The sequence below is a fragment of the Rattus norvegicus genome, chromosome X, assembly GCF_021556685.1.
Source record: "Rattus norvegicus strain SHRSP/BbbUtx chromosome X, alternate assembly SHRSP_T2T, whole genome shotgun sequence".
NCBI lineage: Eukaryota > Metazoa > Chordata > Mammalia > Rodentia > Muridae > Rattus > Rattus norvegicus.
Window position 1 is genome coordinate 17,756,449 of NC_141554.1, and position 23,411 is coordinate 17,779,859.

The 23,411-nt window shown below is 47.0% G+C and overlaps 1 long non-coding RNA gene across 1 annotated transcript in view; it reads left to right on the forward strand.

Moving 5' to 3' along the window:
* The first annotated feature begins 2,060 nt into the window (after positions 1-2,060).
* LOC108349205 (uncharacterized) overlaps positions 2,061-23,411 on the forward strand; it is a 28,676-nt gene continuing 7,325 nt past the window's right edge. Inside the window, exon 1 of the long non-coding RNA XR_015647049.1 lies at positions 2,061-2,225. This is a non-coding gene — a long non-coding RNA (uncharacterized LOC108349205). The remainder of the gene's footprint in view (positions 2,226-23,411) is intronic.

Below are 23,411 nucleotides of genomic sequence, written 5' to 3' on the forward strand. Positions count from 1 at the left end.
AGGTGCTAGCAAGTTGGGATGGGCTTCCCAAGCCTAGGGAGAAGTTTGAGCATTGCTCTGCAAACCTCCTAGCTTTGTTCTAGAACACCGAGGACACTGCATGCAGTCACATTCGTGGACACCAGGACAGAAGTTAGGATGAATTCACTGTCCTGAGCCCAGCTTCTGCTTCCGGGGGCAAGCGTACATGCTGTCTCTGTTTCTATCTTTTCAGTCATGCAGCCTTACAGCAGCCTGGCTCCTGGCAGCAGAGTGAGACCAAACAAGGCCATTTGTCTTTCAGACAACTTTCCCTCTCTATAGTCCTTTCCTGAAGCAGTCTGATCATCTTTAATGATTCCCCCCTTCCCCCAGTCTGCTTGGTCTTCTTCCCCCTGCACTGTGTACTTTCAAATGCATTTATTTCTACTAAACAGGAATCGATAGATTGAAACAATGTGGACATCAAGAAAGATATACTTGAGACACGAGCTACTCTTACAGGGGGCCTGGGTTTGGTTCCCAGCAGTAACATGATGGCTCACAAGTGTTCATAATTCCAGTTCTAGGGATCCAACATCCTCTTCTGATTTCTGTGGGCAACACACACACACACACACACACACACACACACACACACACATGCACACACACACACACGCACACGCACACGCACATAGACACACATACACAGACACGCACACAGACACATGCACGCACATACAATGCACTCACATATGCATGCGCGCCTATGCGTGAGCACCAGACATGCAGACAAAGCATCTGTGCACATAAAATTAAAGATCCAAACAAAGTTAGGATTCTTTTTAAAGAAAGACATTGAAGTTTGTGATTAATTTAAGCTGTAAGACAATGTACTTATGTGTGTATTCATTTACTCACTCATTTAATTGAGATGAATCTTCCTATGTAGCCCAGGTTGGCCTCCCTGGCAAGTCCTGGGATAAAAGGTACACTCCACCCTCCTGGATAAGGGTCCAATTTAAATGTGACATAAACTAGGAAGTCTATTGGTTTTCTTTATTCTCCAGAAGCTATACTAGGTTTCCCCCTTCCTACCTTCTGTCTAGAAGTGTGGGATGTGTCTCTGTGCCAGGCTGATGTAGTTGTAATGGCAGCTCTGAGTTCTGACAGAGGACTGGAGATGTGTCTTCCTTACTTTCTGCTTGAATTCTCACTGGAGAGGAAGCCCCAGGAAGGTTGGAAAAGTAGTCTCTCATCCTGTTCCTGTTGTCCATTGATCCAGCTCCTTCCACAACCTTATGCCTGTGGGAGGGCTTTCTGCATTCCCCCTATGACTGGGCACTAGAATGCCCTCTTCTTGTGCTTGAGGCCAAGCCTGGGTGTTTCAAGGCAGATGGAGCCATAAAGACCTCCTTCAGGCTTTCCAGGGACCCAGTACAGCTGTTCTTTGCCCAGGACTCATAGACCTTAGTGGTTACCTTGTGCTGCCATGTGTTTTTCTCCTTCTCCTCCTCCTCCTCCTCCTCCTCCTCCTCCTCCTCCTCCTCCTCCTCCTCCTCCTCCTCCTCCTCCTCCCCCTCCTTCTGCTTCTTCTTCTTCCTCTTCTTCTTCTTCCTCCTCCTCCTCTTCCTCCCCTCCTCCTCCTCCTTCTCCTCCTCGTTATTCTACTTCCCCTCCTCCTCTTTCTATCCCTCCTATAAAAATTGAGAAAGTTTAAAAAAAAAAAGAGGGAGGGTGTTGGTAGCCACTGTGCCTTGCGTCTGAATTTCCCAGCAAAGTCACCTTTCCAGCACTTGCAGGCTCTCTGCCTCCGCTCTCAGCAAACCATATGCTGTCGCTGCTGCTGGCCGCGTCCTGGGGATGGCTTTTTTCCCCTTCAGCAAGCCTCCAGAAATGCCACCGAAATTTATATGCTTATTCACAGAGCTGCTAAAGCAGAAAACCGGCTTTTCAGCTATTTTTGTTTTGCTTTGCAGATGGGGAGTAAGAAGCATAAATCTCTCCCTTGTTGGACTCGGGAGTCCCCCTCCCCCCCGTTTGGTATCAGATGTTGTTCAGCCCATGGTGATGATCTCCAACCCCCATGTTGTCATCTGCACAGAGGAGCAGGAGAGCAACCCTAACTCAGCTGCAGCGGCTGTTACTCATGGCCCGGGACATGAAGGGCCCAAACTTCAGGTGGTCCATAGGGATGTTCCGGAGGAGAAAAGAAAGAGCTTAACATGGTTCCAGTCTGTTCCGTGACAGTTGCCTCTCTGTGTGTAAGTTGGGGTCAGGGGACCACCATGTCTAATCTACCAATGGGTCTTCTGCGACAATCAGTGCTGGTTCTCCTCTCTTCTCTCTCCTCCCCTCCCTTCCCTTCCTCCACCTTCCTCTCTTCTCTCCTTCTTTCTGCCCCATCTCCCTTCCTCTCTCCCTTCTACCCCACCCTCCCCTTCCCTATGCTCTCTCTCCTCTTCTACCTTCTTTCCTCTACCATCTCCCCTCTCTTTTCCTCTCCTCATCTTTTCTTTCTTTCTTTTTTCCTTCCTTCCTTTCTTTTCTTTATTTTTTCCAGACTGAGTTTTGCTATATATCCCAGGCTGGCTTTACACACACTCTGTACCCTAGACAGTCTTTGAACTCTAAATCTTCTTGCTTCAGATTCCTGAGTACTGAGAACACAGGCACCCATGAGCATTCCACACCATTCACTGAATTTCCACTATTATTGCTGGCTGCATAAACCAGCGGTTAAACTTCAAGGCTTTATTTTGTTCACGGTTTCATGGGCCAGGAACTGAAGAAGGGTTCCAGAGGCAGGTCCTAGTGTGCCTCAGGTCAGATCCTGAATGGGGCTGGAGTCAACAGAAAGATCTGATGGTGGACACATCCTCATGCCGATGTTGGGGCATAATGTTCTTAGAGAATAGGCGCTTGCATGGTTGATGCTAGAGTCTTTCAAGACAATGTTCTCATAGTTGAATGGAAGCTACCTGATCTACCCTTAGATGTCCCACAGTTTCACTTTTAGTAAATTCTATGGGTCCTCTGAGTCCCCCAGGTCAGCCCAGGTATAACGAAGGTAGCTCTAGATGTTCTCTAATTCAAGGGATCTGGGAGGGCTCTGGGCAGAGGAAGGACCTGGGAGGTTTGGGTTTGAGAAGCATTCTGTCTGATTGTTTGCCTTCAAAAGGACTCTGGGCCACCCTGGAGCTTTTGTCAGAGTGCATTCTAGGGTGACTGTTGCCGCGGTGTCCAGCTGCTGACCCCATTCTGGTGAGAAGATCTTTTCCCCATCGTTGCTGCTCACGCCAATCATTTCTGACAGTAACCGCTCCTGGTAAATCCCTCCTATTCCGGGCATCACCATGGCAAGGTTAGGAGGAGCTTTTCCGCTTGGGGAAGAGCAGAGGTGAGGCCAGACAGACTCACACCCACTCTCCTCCCCGTTTCTAAAGCAAGCACCTGGCTGTCAGTTCTGACTTGGGAAAGAACCTCCACCATTCAACTCCCAGCTCCTCCACTTCCCTGCTCCGTGCCACCCTCACCCTTCATCGGGCTCCCTGCTGCCTGCCCAAAGTCCACAGTCTTTTTCCTCCTGAAGCCTAAGCAGACACTGAATACTGAATGTTTTTCCTCTGCACACTGCTCTCCTGTGATAATGAAGTGCTCTTGGAGTCAAGGCCGGAATCCTTTAAAAATATTTATTTTTAATTTTCGTTGGTATATTTTCATCACACACAGTACTGGGTTACATAAAGCTATTTTCATACACATATATACTGTATATTGCCTATATTCTCCAATGCCTCTGATTTTCTCTGCTTCCATTAATCCTCATTGTACCCCCAGACAGTTTCATTTCTATTTTCATATCATACATATATTTATGATTTTATCTATATAAATTCTAGGACCCACAAGAAAGAAAAAGATGTATGCTTCTATAACATACCTGTTGTGAATAATTAGGTTGCAGTTTGCACTGACGTGCAATGGTCTCTGTGATGCGTTGACTTGGAGTCCTTCAGGTAAATACCCGGGCCGGGGGCATAGCTGGATCACAGGGTAGGTAGATTTCCAGTTCTTTCTATTGGTCAAGGCTAGGATCTTTACAGTGCCCTGAGATCCAGCCCCTGTGGCTATGCTGGCTTCATCTTCTACCTCCGCACTCCTTTGAGGGCGTGCTGGCTTGTGTGCCTGCAATGGAGCTGCTCTCTTCGTTCATCTGCACTTGCCACTCGCCCTGACTCTGGTGTATTTCCTTCAGACCCCCTTGAATTAAAACCTCAGCTGCACCTCACCTCCCTCTCTTTGTCTCCCGAGCCACTTGAATTTTCTCTGCAGCACTAAGCTCCCCATATGTATTTATTAATTTCCCTATCTTCTTCATCATGGGTGAAAAGAAGCTGGGTCTGTGTGCTTTATTCCAGAGACTCCAGTGTCTCCAAGGAAGCTTCGCATCTGTTAAGTGTTAGGAAATGTCGAATGAATAGACAGACTCTGGTCCTAGCTTTTCTGTTTGTTTCACGTTTAGTTTTTATTTATATTATTGTTCATGGTGGATGAGCTCAAGGGTAGGCACAGAGAATTCAGTCTGCTCTCTCCTCCTCTCACGGGACCTGGAGATGGATCTCACATCCTCAGGATTTTAAAACAAGTCTTTTTACCCATTGAGCCACCTTGTTGGTCCAACTGTTGGTTACTAGGCCAGTAGTGAATTGTCCCTGTACATGTAAGAGGTGGGGTGTGTGTGTGTGTGTGTGTGTGTGTGTGTGTGTGTGTGTGTGTCTGTGTGTGTGCACATGTTACCACCCAGGCCCATGTAAAGGTCAGAAGACAGCTTTTGGGAGTCTTCAACTGTGGGTCTGGTCTCAGGGGTTGAATTCAGGTTGTCAGGTTTGTGTAGTGAATGCTTTTAGCTCCTGAGGCATCTGGATGCCTCCTATGCCAGATAGACCTGGTCTTGAACTTGTAGCTCAGGCTGGCCTTGTTCTTACTATGTAGCCCACTCTGTATAGAAACATGAGATCCTCCTGCCTCAGCCTGTCCAAGCATGTGCCATCCAACCAGGTATGGTTCTATGTTTTAAGGAAAAAGTCATCATACTTTCCTGACTTATTTGGACGAGGATCAGCCAACTTTTTCTGCAGAAGGCCAGAGAGCAAATGTAGGCTTCAAAGGCTATTAGTCTCTACCACAGCTCCTTAACTCTGCCTTACTAGCCTGGCAGCAGGCAGAATCAAAGCCACAAGTGTAGCTCCACTCCTCAAAACCTTGTTTGCAAAAACAGACAATGAGGTATGTTTAACCCGTGAACCCATTACCAAACCCTGCTTTAGCTGTAAATAGATCCTCGGGACCAGAGCATGGGTTCTGCTTTCCAGTGCAGCCTTTGAAGCACAAAGAAGTTGAATAGTTGACTTGAGGCCATATACCAGGCAAAGACAAAGGTTAAGGAACTCAGGTTTCCTGAGTCCCTTCCCAGGGGCCATTTGGAAGCTCCATCCCCACTCCCACCCCTGGATGGCACTGAAAGGACTCCATTAGCATCATAGAAAGCTCACATTAAGTGCTAATTGCATTAGGTGCCAATTGCACACAGTGGTGGTGTGAAGGAGACAGAAAGGGAAGGGAGAGGTTGAACAACTGGGACAGAGGCCAGGAGAGAAGCAGGCTTATGGCAGGCTAGGCTTACTCAGTATGACAAGCTCATTCTGAGAGGTCCTGGGGACTGAGCAAGGCCTGAAAGAAGGGAGCTGGTACAGCCAGAAGTTGAAGTAGATAGCCATGGCCTAATAAAGGGAGCCCTGACCCAGGGCTCAGTGTCATCCAGGTCCTGCAGAGTTAGGTAGAAGGTCACCTCCATCATCGCTCTCCCTCAGTTCAGCACTTTTGTTGGCCATCTATGTTGTAACTGGGAGGAAGCATGAGCTTGCTGTGCCAAAACGTTTGTGAACGCCGAAAGACCACCAAGGAGACGAATGCGATGCAGTCTCATTAGGGTCTCTTTGTTTGAGCTTGGGCTCAATTCACCTCTGACCCACAGAGCGGTTTTGCTGGAGTAAAAACCCCCGAACACTTGTTGGGACAAGGTTTTATAGCAAGCAGCAAGTGAGGGGTGAGTGCTTCTAGCCTGGAAAGCATCTAATTGGGAGGCTACTGTGGCCTTTAGCATAATTGGCTGGTGCTGGGAGCCAAACTGTAAACTGCTTTCCCCCTGATTGGTGGCTGTTAGGCAGGGGTGGGCTTGTAACCTGGGAGTGCAGATTTGTTGAGGGAATAACCTAGAGATTGGAGCTAGACTCTGGATTTGTTGGGGAGGGTAACCTGGAGACACTGGATTTGTTTGGGAAGGTAACCTGGAGACACAGGTCTTGTTGCGGGGTGGGGTAGCCTGGAAACTGGAACTAAGTTTCCAGCCTGTTTACTTGAGTTCAAACTTCTAAGCTGGAGTTTGGACCCAAAAATTTGGTCTCTCAAGCTTAGGGGTGAGACCCTCAAGAAGCTAAAAGCCAAGATGTCTGTCGATGTTACTAGGTGGAACAGTCAGTATTCTAGTCCATAGGACTATATATTCTAGAACACGAAAGACCGGCTGGAAATCGGAGGCCCACAAGTCCTGCTCTGCAGTCCTTTTGCCTGTGAGGTTAGGTTTGGCTGTGACTGGTAGAAAATCCAAAATAACAGTGCCTTTCATTGGACGGCATATCTCAACTAAGGAGATCCTGTGTTTTTTTTGAAAAGAGAAATGACAGTTGACAGTTAATGGATGGGCGAGAGTTTGTTCATTTTTATCGAAGCTCTCTTGAATGTGGAATGTAGCTGGAGCGTATAAATTTGAGTTATTGTGCCTCATGCTGCTGATGGCTGATGGAACCCTGAATGTAACCCCGAGCCTTTCTCTTGCTTATATCAAAGAGACACCAGCAAAGCTTTGTGCTAATGCCATTAACGTTTACACGGCTGAAGGAATGCATCTGTTTATCCATCCCATCCCCCATCCCATCTCATGGCCCCATGGCTGGCCCATCCTGTGGTTCTCCCCTCTGAGCTTGCAGCCTGCAGACTCCTCTTGCTTGCCTGGTGGCAGAAACTTCAGCCCTTACCCCCAGGGAGGGATGGGTTTGCCTGGAGATGTGTGCTGGGGGGTTGTTGGCAACTGTGCTAACTGATTATCCGGTATCCCTCAGGTACTGGTAGTTAATGGTCCAAGCAGCACCTTGTCCAGAGCCCCTCGATCTGGCTGGTAAGCCCATCTGTCTGGAGTGGGCATAGGAGTGTGTGTGTACCAGCTCACAGTTGCCTTTGCCTCAGGGAATTGCCCTTCTTGGATAGTTTCCACTTTACAGAGAGATAGCTGAGAGATTACATCACATCTAGGGGTGGGGGTGGGTGGGGCCTGGGCTGGAGGCATGACCAAAGACCTCTGTGTGGACTACTGAAAGCTGGGCCCTTCACTTCTAAGCAAGGGAGACAACTCTGCAGTGACCAGAGTTAAGGTTGTGTTGGGTTAAGGTGGGGTGAGCAAGTTTTCCAGAACTATCTACTTTAGGGAATCCCTTTAGAAGCGCTAGCCACATCATGGCCATCAGCTTAACTGAGTCTGTCTCCAAGTAGCTATTTGCTTAGTCCCCTCCAGCTGCCACCACACTCTACCAGGTCCTCCCTAGGATCACTCTCTCCATAAACCCTTTGCAAGTGTGTCAGCTTCTGTCATCAAGACACAATCTTCCAAAGAACTCAGCCAAAAGGAAGAGGTGGTGGTTCCAGCTGAGGGCCTCCTGGCTCCTGGCTTTGGGGATCGATATGAGGCTAAGCTTGAGGGTAGGGGCCATGTGGTGGGGAAGGCTGCCTACCTCCGGAATGCTGGGAAATAAGGGGAGATGGAGCTGATTTGGGTTCCCCAAGTCTCTTCAAAAGCACATTCCCTAGTAAACTTTATACTAGGCTCCACATCCCAAAGCTTCCATCATCTCCCAGGATGGCACAGGCTGGAGACCAAGCCTTTATAAAGGACCCACTCCCTTCCAAGCTTCGACACAGGGCTATTGTGACACAGGTACTTGTGTCAGCCCTGCTGCCAGGAAACCCAAGTGAAGCACCCACTGTGACCTCCTCCCTTGTCTCTGAGTGGGTACAGAGTTCACAGCAGGGTGCTTAATCAGAGGCCAAGGGTCTTATCTTTTTAAAGGGGTATCTCAGTTAAAGTCTGCTTTCCACCTTTTGAGTTCTATGCTATGTGCTTTGTGGGGACTCTCAGCAATTGCTCTCACTCCCTAGTGAACAGACCCAGTGTAAGATCCCTTGGCTGCAGTGGGGTAGGAGTTGGGAGAGGATAACCTCTCCCATTGGTGCCCTCTGGTCTGGAGCCAAGCCATGTCTCAGGTGGCTTGTGCCAGTTTCTCAAAGATTAGTTTCTTTCTCTGGAGAGACAACATAAGGAGAGAAGAACCCTGATTGAATCTTGGGGTGCGCTTCAAACTTTGAACTTATGAAGGCCAAGTTTCAGCAGGGAAATAGCTCACTGGGTTGATAGGAAGACCAATGGTGGGGTTGGGGATTGTCCAGGTCTGGCAAGCAGGAAGGCCACTTCTTTTTCCATGGTTTCAGTTTTTTCCCTACCAGAAGAGGCATCTGGGCCAGCACCCCTTACGGCTCTGTCCTTTTCCATGGCAATAATGCCATTTTGTGTGTGTTTCACAAGGAAAGGATTCCCCAAGTGTTGTTACCTGTTCAACCTCATTGCTTGCCTCTTGGAACTTTCTGGATGTTTTGTGTGCTGGTTTTCCTCTCTTTCTGTCCTTACCATTGTAGCGCTCCTAACTGAGCCAATGACACCAGAGTTTCTCTGTTTGTCTTCTCTCTCTTCAAGAACTTTTGCTGGCTCCCAATTAGGTACAAAGGCAAGGCTAAAATGATGTACCCTCCATTTTAGAACCAGCTTCAGCTCTGGCCATGTTGTACAGATCATGGGGTGATGGAACTTAGAACCTTGTATGATTTGGGGCCTTTGAAAGTCAGGTTCACATGAGCTTGAAGGAGGGGTTTTGATTCTGAGAAGGATAACCTTGCCCCAGGGCAGAAGATGCCTGGTTATCAGCTGTTGGGGAGCAAGGCCCTTATGTCTGTTTTCATTTTAGTTATATGCTTACTTTGGGAACACTCGGGAGATATATAGAGACAGAAAGACAGGCATGTAGACTGAAAGGCAAACAGGCAGGTAGACAGACAGACAGAGAGACAGACAGACAGGGAAGGGGAGGGGGACAAGGAGAAGAGAAGATGAGACCAGAGGAGAGGAGAAGGGATGAGAAGGGAAGGGAGGGGAAGGGGGGAGGAGATGGGGGAAGGAGAAGGAGAGGAAAGGAGAGGGGAAAGGAGAGGAGAGGGGGAGGGAAGGGAAGGGGAGGAGAGAGGAGAGGGAAGGAGAGGAGAGGAGAGGAGAGGAGAGGGAGAGGGAGAGGAGAGGGAGAGGGAGAGGGAGAGGGAGAGGGAGAGGGAGAGGGAGAGGGAGAGGGAGAGGAGAGGAAGAGGGAGAGGAGAGGGAGAGGGAGAGGAGAGGGAGAGGGAGAGGAGAGGAGAGGGGAAAGGAGAGGAGGAGGGAAGGGAAGGGGAGGAGAGAGGAGAGGGAAGGAGAGGAGAGGAGAGGAGAGGGAGAGGGAGAGGGAGAGGGAGAGGAGAGGAGAGGGGAAAGGAGAGGAGGAGGGAAGGGAAGGGGAGGAGAGAGGAGAGGGAAGGAGAGGAGAGGAGAGGAGAGGGAGAGGGAGAGGGAGAGGGAGAGGAGAGGAGAGGGGAAAGGAGAGGAGGAGGGAAGGGAAGGGGAGGAGAGAGGAGAGGGAAGGAGAGGAGAGTTAGTTACCAGCTTGGAATTCATACAACCTCAGCCCAAATGCCTGGAGGAGTTAGGTCAGAAATTGCAGAATGAAATGGAATGAAAACTTGTGAAGTCCTTAGAGGCTTTTGTCAGAGCTGTGACAGGGGCCGGGTGAGAGAAGGAAGGGTTTCCTGGAGGATCCCTGAGAAGAGTGGAGCGCTGACTAGAGGCGGGTGAGCTAGTTTGTACAGCAGTAATCTCAGGGATCTGGCACTTATAGCTCGGCTTCGGATGGAAAGAGGCTCGACGAATCAGGAATGCAGTTGGTGGGGTTAAATGTGGGTTCACAGCGATGTAGTAACCATTGTTTCATCCTCTGAGAAGAGTAATCTATAGGTTGCCTCAGCTGGGTGGGTGAGGGGTGGCATTTGGCTAGTTGGATCTGAGCCATGGGGTGCACGGTGTGAGTTCTCCCTGGACAGAGATGTGTTCAGTGATGGCTGACTGCAGGCTCCTTAGCCCCTCGCTTCCTTGCCCTCAGGCAGTTTCAGAAATTCCTGGGATTGGATGAGGGATTGGGAGTGTGCATAAGCTAGGCAGAGGCAAGACACCAAGGTCTACAGACTTCTTGGAGCTATACATGATGTCTTTTTGTGCAGGCGACACTCCTGAAGGGCACAGCTGCCCAGTGGATATGGTCATCATGTTACTCACAGGAAGCCTCCCCCACTACATGACTGGTGCTTAGCTTTCTCTGGAGTGTATGATATGTCAGCCTTGTCTATACATGAGCATGGATGTGTCTGCTTGAAACTCACTCTTGAGAAGAAGTAGGTCTGTCTGGTCTACGCATGTCAGTTCAGAAAGCATCCACCTGCTGAACTACAAATCCCTCACATTTAGGGCTCACGCTCGGCCAGAGAAGAACTTCTTTGGTGGATCATTTTCTCAGCTTCCCAGAGAGGTATAAAGGTATAAAGGACCATGAGGCTCCCTTAGGTCCTGTGGGTCTGAAGGCCTTGGTAGAACAGCTGTCTGTCAGGGAAAAGGTAGGAAGATGGAGGCTCTGAGCTGTTGGGTGCCCTCTGGAGGCTTCACTGTCTTGTTTTGTGTACTTGAGTAGGGCCCTGCTCAAAGACTCCGCTAGACCCGGCTCCCATGGGATGCATAGAAGGAAGTCTGTTCCTTTGAAGGCTCACTCTTGGTTCCTGAGTGTGGTAGGTCCACCAGGCAGGGGAGTTTAATTTCCTTTGGAGTGGGATAAATCCTTTCCCCATGGGGTTTGGGCTAAAAAATGGACACTGCATTGGAGGGAGGCAGAGATTCAAGGCAGCTTTGTATGAAATACCATTATCAGAGCCCCACAGGCCACCCTAACTGTGGTCACTTAGAGGCACTCCAGCCCATCAGCTCATGTTCTCTATAGAGCATGCTACAATACGGGGGCTCAATAGAGGGAGTCAAGCTGAGAAATTAAAGGCTGAGAGTGGCTTCCATGTAATAGCCTAGGCAGAGAGAATTCTCACTAATGTGCCTTCGCTTTTACTTTTGGAAGAAGCCAAAAGCACATTACTAGGAGATGGATCTTCATCAGATATAATAACATCCTGGTGAAGAGTGCACATGTCCCAAGTGCTCACTTGGTGACTTGTCACAAACTGAACATACTCTTGGACTTAAAGCTGAAGCAAGAAACATCCCATGGGCCAGTGAAATGGCTCAGTGGGTTAAGGGACTTTCTCACAAGCCTGAGGACTTGTATTTGATCCCTGTGACCCATATGATAGAGGAAAACATTGACTCTCTAGAGTTGTCCTCTGTCTACCACACTCATGCCATGGAGCCCATGACACATCCCAGCATGAGAACCTCAGAGGCCCCTGGTGCCCTGGTGTCCTCTACTCCCTCCTACCTCAGAGATAAGCACCTGCCCTTACTTTGAATACCAAGATGTTCTAAGTTACTTTGTTCTGGAATTTTCTATCAAAATAGCCTTGGAATAGGTATGACTCTCTCCCTCCACATGGAGCATGTGTGCGTTGGAGCATGTATGTGTGTGTGTGTGTGTGTGTGTGTGTGTGTGTGAGAGAGAGAGAGAGAGAGAGAGAGAGAGAGAGAGAGAGAGAGAGAGAGAGAGAACTCCAGTCTAGTTCTTGGCCTCAGCATGGTATCTGTGAGCTGTAGTCTGTTGACTGATCCCACTCACTGAAGTCACTGAAGAGTGAGGTTCCCTTACCCACACACCCTTCAGTTTATTCATTGTTTTCTGCTCACTGGTGTGGGGGTCAATTGTTGGTCCTCACTATTTGAACATCTTGGTGTTGCTTTTTTGCTCTGTAGCCTCGAATATTCCATGGAGTACATCCTTCAGAGTAGAGTGGCTGGGTCACAGGGTTTGCTGACCTGCAGCCTCAGCTCAACCTTTTGGAATAAAAAAAATCATTAGAACATGATTTAGAGCTAAAAAGCGTTCCAAACACAGAACATTACAGGAAATAAGATGAGATACCCATGAACTTGCCACAGAGGTTAGACAAATAACATTTTGTCATATTTCTTTCATTTCTTCCATTTATTTAAAGAGTCCAGATTTCCAAAAGAGACTAAGCTCCTCCGCACCCCTAGGGTCAGCATTGGCTAAGGACTTGTATATCATTGAAGTCTACTTGCTAGGTATATGTTTGTAGAAACTCATGTGGCTCTGTCTTGAATGCTCCTTGTTTTTAAAAGGCTGGAACATTCTGACAGTATGCTTGCAATTTGCTTCTTTCTCCTCAACATGGTACGTTGTCAGTGGCACAGTATGAAACTCCTGCCATAGAAGGTCTATTCTTTTAACCGCAGTGATAGACATCTATTGATACAAATGGAGAAAACAGTGCATGCTGGAAAACCTGTGGCAGGTAGGTGTGAAGGGGTATACATGCATGTGCCCAGCGTGTCAGGTTGCGCTGATAAACCTGAAATGCCATGCGTTTCTTTGTGACTACTTGAAACCCAGGCACATGTGGATTCAGTGAAGTTCACAGTAAAAGGAAGATTTGTCCAAAGGATCCAGGATGCGCTCACATCAGATACTGGTCCCAGAAAGAGGCCTAAGGCCTAGCAACAAAAGTTTGTGGGATCCGTTCTGGCCCTATCCTGGCACTGCCTTCACTGTTCTATGTCAGTAGTACCACACATCTATGCTTCTTCCTGGACATATAGGCTCCTGGCAGCCAGGCTCCTGGCTGTGTGCAGTAGTTGAGGTCCTGGGGAACCACAGTCAAAGCAAGCTCAGGCTTGTTGTCTCCCACACAGTATTACTCAGCACAGCAACCAAACATGGTATGTCCTCTCAGGACAGAGCCAGAATGCATTAACACTGCCCCCCAATTGGTTTCTTCTTACTTCCTGGCCTATGGTCATGCCAACTCACACACAGTCCTTTGTAAGTAGTATGTAGGAACCTAGAGAATATGGACGGACCTATGCCTCCAAAGTTCAGTCTTTACTAAGAGTGGTTCCACTGGCCAGACCTCCAGGCCCCATCGTCTCTGCCATGGCTAAGTTGTCTGGTGGAGGAAGCAGACTGTCAGCAGTTTTGAACAAGCATAGCTGCATAGTACTAGGGATTTTCAGGCAGCCACAGATATGGGGCAGGAAGAAAGTGGCAGCTTCAGGGGCCTTTGTAACCCCCAAAGTGCTTCTCCAGACATTTGCACCTCCCTAACAGGACAGTGAACTGGAAGTGTCTGTGAGCTTTTGGTTGCTCTTCCCACCATTGTCTCTGGCCCTGGGCACCCTAGCCAGTGCCAAGTGTGCAGGAAACAAACCGTAAACAAAGGCCCCAGCCTGGAGCTGGGGAGGTTGCCTAGGCAAATTGGTGAGCTCCAAGTCTAGTGAGAGAGCTTGACTCAAAAATGAGCTTGAGAGTGATTGAGGAAAATACCAGCCATTGGTCTTCCACAGACCCACTGAGAGACACACAGACACACACAGACACTCAGACACACACACACACACACACACACACACACACACACACACACACACACACACACTCACACACTTCCTCAGTCTGTAGAAGGGAGGCAGGACAAACTCGGGTGTGCTTTACTTTCTTGAATTTTTCCTATGGGATGAGGCTGTGGTGTGACTTTGAATTTGTACCCTACCCTGGCTTTCCTCAGTTTCTACTTTAGTAAGTGCAGCCCTTATTGGCTTCCCCCAGGAACACTTCCTTAATTCATGAACTCATGCCTCAGCACTTTTCAGGGAGAATGGAGTCCCAGCCTCTATTATTTGCATATATCCCTTCTTTCCCTTTCTTCACTGGGGCAAGGGGAGCGTGTTGGTGACCAGGAGCTAGCTAGAGAACTATCAGATCCCTTCCCCCCTTTGCCCCTGTGTCTTGAGCTCTAAGCTCTAAAGTCCTCATGTGCCTAAAATTGCTTACTGACGTGGATTTGGAAACAAGGTCAAGAGGGGCTGCATGGAAGGTGTCCCCAGTATGGCAGCTGGGGGTGTGAGAAAAATGGCCCTTAGGAGCAGCTCATACATTTTTCACCTGTCTCTACCTTCCAGGGAGAGCAAGTCAAGAACTCATGGTCAGTTTTTAACATGATGATCAGCCAGCATAGCAAGGCTGCTCATGCTGTAACCATCTAAATGACAAAACAGGAGAGGGACAAATGCCAAGAAAACAAAATTTAGTGACCCTTTCCATAACTTACTTCTGGGAATGATTTTTTTATTTGTATTTTTCCCCAATAAAAGTTTTAATTAAAAACTATCTGAACCCTGGGGACTTACGATAAATTTGAACGCAAAGTTCCTTGGAGAAACATGTCTTGGCAAAATATGCGAAACAGATTATTATTATTTATTATTATTTCCATTCCAAGAAATGGTGAGCATTCTTCTGCACTTTCCTTAGTGATTTGTGGCTTCTGCAACTCTGGTCCCTGCTATAGGGAGTAGAGAGTGATGCCTTTTAGCTTTTAGAGATGCTCTGGGTTTGTGCTAATGGAGGGGAAGCAGGCATGCTCTGTGCGGCTGTCTCAGTTCCTCATTTATTACTGTGGTTCTCTGCCTTGCTGGGGCCTCTTCTGTTTGCAACCCAAATCATTCAGACCCCGTTGTTTACCTCAGCAGAGGGATCAAGGTTACACCCACAGTAACGCAGAGAAAGGCGACCCTGGAGCTTGGCCCGGAGTCCAGCTCTGACTTCGGGGCTGCCTGCCAAATTGTTCTCAGCCATGGGAATTACCTTCCAGCCCTGGGAACATGGGGCCTCTGTGCTGCCTGCAGAATGATTTATGTGCCCGAGACATCCCTTATGTCTTTTCCCAGGGCTCCGAGTCCAGAGTCCTGATCTACATGGTCAGACTGAGTCTCTGAGCTCTGGGGACACTGAGGCAAAGCATAGGGAGATGAAAGATCAGAGGGGGAGGGCAATGAAGGAGAGAGGATGGAAAGATAGCAAAGAAAGAGGAAGAGAAGGCAAAAGAGGAGGAGGATAAAGAGGAGGAAGACAATAAAAAGAGAAGAGGTGGGATGTGGGGGTGCACATCTTTAATTTCACCACTGGGGAGGCAGGCTCTGTGAGTCCCAGGCCAGCTGGTTCCAGGACAGTCAGGGACACTGGAGAATTGTTGGAGATCAGACTCTCTGCCTTTACTGTTGCATGCATGTAAAAGTTGACCCAGGAGCCCCCTCCTCCTCTCCAATCAAGCCTGCCACATCAGAGGAACTTCCAGATCATCTGAGTGCTTTCAGTCTCTTGGGGAATAGGAAGATGACTAGGGTTTGTGATGCAGTTTATTTGGTGGGAGACTGTGGGCAGACCCCTGTAGGTATGATGGCTGCTGAAGAGCACACAGCTCACTGAACTGTTGCTTCTAAGCTCAGAACTGAACTCAGTTTAGCTTTCTTCTTTTTATGTTTTAAAGTTTTTCACATGTGTGTGCTCTGCATGTATGCATGCTTGTCTCTGTGTGGGCGTCTATATGTGTGCATGTGTAGAGAGGCCAGATGTAGATGCCAAGTGTCGTCTTTGACAGCTTTCTACATTATATATCGAGGCAGAGCTTCACTTGACCCCAGAGTGGTAGCTTTGGGTGGGTGGGGGTGGGGTAGGATCACTTATCCGTTGGCTGAGATTACAGGTGAGTACCTACTACCCATCTAGCATTTTGTGGGTATTGGGGACCTGAACCCCAGTCTTCATGCTTACACGTCCTTTGCCAACTGAGCAATTTCCCAGTCTTTTCTTCCTTTTTCCTCTCTCTCTCTCTCTCTCTCTCTCTCTCTCTCTCTCTCTCTCTTTCCTCCTTCCTCCTTTCTCATTCATTTGTTCATTTATTTATTCATTCCTTCCTTCCTTCCTTCATTTTTAGTGCTGCTTTCCCTGAAGTGTTCTCTGAGGAATGCCTGTGTTAGGAGACGCTCCCTGGGCAGGACTGAGTCCTGGGACCAAGAGACTCTGGGGAATGGCGAGTTCTTGCTCACCTTCTGTATAGGCATGGTACACGTCATCTTCTTTGATAAATATCAGTGGTGTGACCTTTGGCTTCTGCCTTCCTGAACTTTCTCAAATGCAATGGCCAGCACATCCCTCCCTGGAGCTCACTTAAGGTCTCATTGGAAGAATCATTGATGGAGCATGAATGTCTTACTCAGGGTATAGAAGGTTCAAAGAATATGGACAGCTGCATAGGAATGTTCCAAGAAGACAGATACCACAGGGAGCTGAGTTTTAGTTCCAAGTAACATAGAAATAATTTTCTCACAGAAGGAACTAAGAAAGAATGGCTCACCTACATGGTCAGACAGCTCCAAACCACTGTCGTTAGGCTGGGCCTGTCTCAGCTCAGCCTGGTTCTGTACAATAGGGTACGGTAGCTTCTTGCCCTGGGAAAAAGTTGCCCCAGGAGCTTCCAGACCCATACTGTCTCTAATTGATCATGTGAGTCCTAAAGCCATTGATCCCCAAGTATACTGAGAGCTTCTTGAGCCATGGGTTATGCGGTTCATTCCCTGCTCTGTCAGAACTGCTGCTAGGCACTAGGAAGGTCACTAACAAAAAGTTATTGGATGGCTGCTTGCATGGATGAATGAATACATTGCCTTCCGGGGCTTGCTGGCAATGCTGTACCTTGGCAGGGCTGAGGTGGGAGGCTTCCTGAAGATTGTGCTTGTATAGATTAAACATTGGACCTGAGCATCACATGCTCAAGAGGCATGATAGCCACAGAACTGAATTCAGTAGAGGTCTCTTTCCATTCTCTGAGGACTGCATGCCATTAGGACCATTTTCTTCAGGGGAAGATCAAAGCTTTGAGATCTCTAGGCTTGTCAGTGATGTAGCTGGGGTGGGTTCAGGGAAGCCTGTTTCCAAAGGGATCCGGATTATTCTGCCAGAAACACTCTATTCCATGTATCCTTTGGGCCTGCCTGTAGCTCCTTTGGGGGATGGTATAAGGAGGGAGAAGAGAAAGGAGGAGATCTTTGTCTATGCAGATGGGAGGAAATGAGAAGGACAACACATCTTGAGGGCAGAAGAACTCCTAACCCATGATTTCATTTTACAAACCTGCATATATGAAACTGTCCCTGCTAGCTGCAGAGGGAAAGGGGGCAGAGAGGAACCAAAGAAGTTTCCTGTCTGTCTGTCTCTGTCTCTGTCTGTCTCTGGCTGGCTGGCTGACTGGCTCCCGCCCCCTCCCCCCACCCCGTGTGTGTGTGTGCTCGCGCGCTCGAGTGTATGTGTGTGTGTGTGTGTGTGTGTGCATGTGTGCACTAGCACACGCGCCCACACATGCTTGTGTGTGTGTATTTGTGTACACTATTAAGCAGAGTAGCATGGCTATCTGGCCTTCGCTACATGTAAGCATCTGGACTGTCTCTAAATGCTCTCTAATTTCTGTGACAGAAGGCCAGATGCCATGCCACTTCTCCCCCCTTCAATAATGGGTTACTTCTAGCTCACTAATCGGTTTTATTTTTGTTTTCAACATTGTTTTATACATTCCAGGCTAGCTTTGAACTCTGCATCTGTGAGTGCCCTGGAGTTTTTCATCCTTCTGTCTCTACCTCACCAGCACTGAGATTACAGGTCTGCACTGCCACACTTGGTTTATGCAGGGCTGGTGATTAAATCCCAGATTTGCTATGTGCTGGGCAAGTGCTCTACCAACTGACCTAGATTTCCAGCTCCTCTTGTTACTCTTTGAATCATCCCTGTAGCAGGAAGTACAACTGTTCTCTGTTATTCTCCCTTTCTCCATCTATACCCATTGCCATTTCTCTCATCTGTGGTGGGTCCCTTTCCCTTATTACCACTGCACGGTTTGTCTGTGCAACTTGATGTGGCCTGGAAAGTAGACAGACTTGACGACCTACCAATTAATTCTCAGCCTATGCTACAAACATTTCCATTGGCTAGCCTATCTCAGGGAGCCAGTTGGTGTTGGAAAAGTTAGAAGTCACATGCCAGAAGGTTTGAATTCACTTCAGATTAGACTAACTGAGTTTCAGAAATGCTGCTGAATCTCAGCCCTGGAGCATGGGGACAATGCTAATGTCATATACTGCTGAATAGTGAGATGGATTTTGTTACTGGGAAGTAGCTGACTTAGACAATTAGTATTTACTATAATCAACTTCTCTGACGTTTTGTCTATAGCACATGCATTTTGTCTGCAGAGCAATAGTCACTGGAAAGAAGAACAGGGAAAAGAGAAAGAAATAGCACATGAAAATGCTAAGCCTACACTTTTCCTTATGAACTTGTTTCTACTAAATGCTCCAGTCTGCCCAGGAATGTTGACTTAATTTCAGAGGTCATGTTAATAACTGGCTCATGAGCAGGGCACCTCTGCCTTTAGTATTTAGAGCTGAGATCCTATCCCATAAGTTCAGCATCTCATTTTACCACTGAACTGTCTAGGTATGCTTGGGAAAATTATTAAGCTCTTCAGTTTTCTTACCTGAAAAATGGGTTTCTTTTTTTCCCCATAGCATCATCTGAGGGTTTAAGTGAAAAAAGTGTGTCAAGTGTTTGATGCAGTGCCCAGCCATTGGCAAGAATTCCTGGAACCAGTTAGCTGGTGTTATTTTTCCGTATTTGTAAGAGCAGAAGCACTGAGTGATGCTTTACAGAGATGATTCATCCACTCTCAAATTTCCATCCATTTTTCACTATTATACCTTTGCTAAAGAAGTCTCTCAAAATCATACTTTTGTGCAGGAAAAAAATAATTTAGTAAGCTATGACCCTTGAATTGTGGCTCTGGTTCTTCCATTAGCTTGCGGAGTGACCTTGAGCAAGGCTTCCTCCATTGTCTGGGTCTCAGGTCCCCTCCACAGTGAGAGATCAGGACTGAACTCATTTCCAAGGACCCTTGACGTTCATCATTTTCCGAAGTTCCTTTGGAGAAGAGCTGGGAGAGTTGAAAAGAGCTTTCACAAAGAAACCGATTATGGTTCTGGTATAATAAGGGAAGAAGCTTTAGAAAAAAAAACATGGAATTGAATCACAGAACGTTTGACCTGGAAGGACCCTAGAAAACTTCCGGTCCAATGATCTCACCTTACAGAAGAGAAAGTAATATTCTGGCACCACTAAATGGATCCAAGGGCATTAGTATATTAAAAAAAAATACGTGTTAATACCTTGGACTTGGGGTTCGGATTAGGTAGAGAGTCACCACGGCCACCAGCCCTGGTTGGGGTGCAGAATGGTGAATGTATACACTTTTGCCATACCTATTCATATGGATAGTTGTGTTGAATGCTAAGAAGGAGCTGAGAGGGCTGCCTCACATAATCTTACATATGGGAAGAATATAGCAACAAGAGTTAAGTCATCTTCCTTGTAAGCCAGACAACTCTTCTAACTCACCGAGTCTTCAGAATGACCCTATAAGTTAGGCACTCTTATTACCATCCCAGTTAATGGGGAAAGAACCTTGGGTACAGAAAATTTACCTAACTTGTTTCAGCTCATACAAGTGGTAAACGGAAAAGCTGAACTGTAAACTCAAATCTTGTGTACCCAGAATCTGTGCTCTTCTCCACATTGTCCTGGCTCTCTGAGGACATCAACGGAGCTGTCACCCAGGTGATAAATGTCTAGGATTGAATACTGGGGCAAAGGGAATGCTATTGAAAGTGCAAATGTCCTGGAGGGGAGCATGAGTGACATGTGCCCATGTGGCTGTCCAAAAGGAAGTATGTATGTCAGATAGACAGACAGACAGACAGGTAGAAAGCATGTGCATGTACATGTACATGTGTCCACTCTGGTAGGTCTGGGCACATGTCAACAATATGCTTGTGTGTATACTTGTACTTGTATGGTGTCTATGTATAGGTGTGTGTCTCTGTCTTTCTGCCTGTTTTAGTGTGTTCTGTGAGTGTGTCTATTCATCTGTGTGTTTGCATAGATCTATCTGTGTTTGCATTATTTATGCTTGTGTTGGTGTATGAGTGTGAGTCTGTGTGTGGTTGTGGGCTATAGATGAGATAGGCAAGTGATCTGAGCTCAGATCATGAAGGAGCTCTGGGACATATACTCTCAGAATCAAAGTGAGTTGTCCAATGAATTGATCCCATTTGCTCATGGGTAACACTCACTGTGCACCTGTATGTATCAGGTACTGCTCCAAATGTCAGGGTGAAAGAGTGAACACTTTGAAGGGAAAACCAATCCATTAAATGGAAAGGTAATGGGAGAGGCCATTTGATCAGAGGTCCAAAGAAGTCAAATGCGAAGCCTGGGGGTTAGATGTGGGAAGCATTCGGGTTAATAGAGCAGCAGCGCAAATTTAAGGTCTGCAAATTGGTCACGAGGCCTGTGGTGAGATGAAGAAGTGAAGAGAGAAGGGTGTAGACATTGGGGTCATAGGGTCATAGCTGGAGCGACTTTCTGCAAGGCTCTTTAGCCATGGTGAAGACCTTAGACAATCTCCCTTGGGCAACAGGGAGATATTGGAAAACCGCATACGCCTATGGCAAAAACTGCAGTCTGGGAAGCCCTCCTCTTAAGTTCATGCTCCTTCCATGCTGCCATCTCGAGAATGAAAATGAAGGTTGATTTGTCTTTCCAATGTCACATGCAATTCCTAGTCTAACAAAACAAAACAACAACAAAGAACAAAAAGAAAGCAAATCTGTTTTAAGACATTTTTATATCCCAATTGATGAGTTCTTTGTCGTAAGTCTCCCAATATAGTTAGGACTGATCCCAACCAAGCAGTCCATTTCTTAGAGCCCACTTAGGTTTTCAGTGAGAGACAGATAACACAATTTCCCAGACTGAAGGAGCAAATCCTAAATGAACAGGGTGTGGTGCTGTGTCACGCAATGAGCATGCCTTATCATTGCATTTAAGCCATTCGTGAACCCTCAGAAAAATGCGCCAGACATATTTTATTCTGAGGGGGCATGAGGCTTTGAAAGTTCACACAATTAACCCAGTGTCACACGGCTACTTAGTGGTATCTCAGCTCTGAAGCCAAAAGCAATTTCTAAAAGAAGTTCATGATTTCGCTCACAAGTGCACAATTGTGAGTCACACTCCTGGCATCAGTTGCTAGAACAAGTCCATGGGCAGGTGGACTTGAGCAACCCAGAAGCAGTATATGTGATGGTGGTGGGGGAATGTTGCCTTAGGATTCTAAGCAGCAGTGTCATAGTCTATGTCACCATTAATACATCATCTGTCTACAAGGCTAGGCTAGGCTGAACCCTAAGCTAGCCATTGTTGTTCTAATAGGTTTTTTTCCCCAGTGTCAGTGCCCATGAAGTTGGGATCAGCCACAAGGATACTCAAAATATCTATGTGAGCTCTATACAGACCAAACTTACACATGTATCAGAATGGATAATAGTTCTGCAGATACTTGATTCTTGGCCATATTATTCATTTTGTGGTTTGTGTGTATGTGTGTGCATGTACATGAATCTGTCTGTCTGTAGACACTAAGGTCTTTGAATGTGGCAAGTTAGCTCTTGGGTATTAGTAGTCAGTGGGAGAAAAGCAGGCTGCCTCCTTGGCCATGGGTTCTGGATGGTCATCAGTCATGTCTTGAGTTTATTGTCAGAACAAAAGATGAGGTGAGGTAGGATGGTAATCAGTGGCTGTAAATTAGCACCATCCCTTCAGCCTGGCCTTTGGTTTCCTCACAGGCTTCTTTGGAAAGACATTGCTTGACAATGCATCAGTCATGCCCGAGAGTCAGGTGATGGTGTTAAGAAAAATGTGTAGGGCCATGACTATAAAACAGAAGATAACTTTCCAGAATTGTCCTCTTAGGGACAGAGAAATGTCAACTTTATTCAATCCAACCTAAATCAGCCTTACATGAGGCAACTAAATCTAACTTCATCCAATGCTATGTAAGCCAACACAACTTTACACAACTCAACTGAACCCAATCCAACCCAACACTATTTGAGAATTTGAGAAGCTTAGTGTTTGACTACTGTGATTTTATAGCAATTGATTTTGCGGTACTGGAAGTATTCGATATGCTCCTTTTAGGACCTGTAAGTCAGGTGATAGTGTTATAGAAGATAAGAGGGGAGTCACAACCCCGACACGGAGTTGTTAATCTTGGTGGGTTGTCCTTTCTGGGACAGATCAGCATCAAACCGACCAACCAATCCTGCTTAACACTACTATCCTCACCCATGCTTAGTGGATTAAAATTTTCTTATACTCCAGTATAAGATCAAACACTGAATATAGCATGACAGGATGGCTTGCTTCGGCCCCCAGTATCTGGGTCTTAGGCTGATGGTTTGAAGTTTGGTGCCTGGGGATACCTGAGAATAGATACACTCAGATCTCGGATAGCTGATCCTGGCTGGTGGCTGAGGGCCTTGGCTCTTCCTTTCCTGTTGGACTCTGCATGGACCATTTGGGTTTACTCACAGCACGGCACTTGGGTTTTCAGAATGAGCTTCTGAGAAAGAGAGAAGCCAAGTGGAAACTAGATCCTTTTTTTGTGACCTAGCTTTTGAAATCTCATCTTGGCACCTGCTCTATAATATACAAGTCATAATAATTATCATCCCTATGTAGATTTCAGAGGAGGCTGCTTCTTTGAAAAGAGCATCAGTCACAGTGCTAGATGAGCATGGGGGATGAGAGACATACATCTTTGTGGTTACTACTGAAAAATGCCATCTGCTACATGACTATGATCCATTTGGCCTGCTATAACAAAGTATCAGAAACTGGAAAGATTACTAATAATACAAATTTCTTTCTTATAGTTCTAGAGGCTAGGAAGTCCAAGGTCAAGGGGGTTGAAAATTCAGTGTCTGGTAAGGCTCCTTAAACTTGGATGGCCTATTCACTAGAACTATAAGAAACACAGTTGTAATCTTTCACTGCCTTCTATTCTTCTTCTTTTTGCCTGCATGTGATAGATGGGGGTGATGCGACTCTATAGGGTTTTCCTTATAAGGGACTCTGATGATTGATCTTAGCCTACTGCGTGAGCACTGACTTTATCAGCCCTGTCCCTTTTCCGGGAAGGGCTGTGACTCTAAGGTGATATTCCCTGTGTGAGAAATCTGGGTAGAAATAACCTCCCCTGTTAAAAGTGAGGCAATGCCCCCCTTTTAAGCAGCCACCAAATAGATTCTAGAG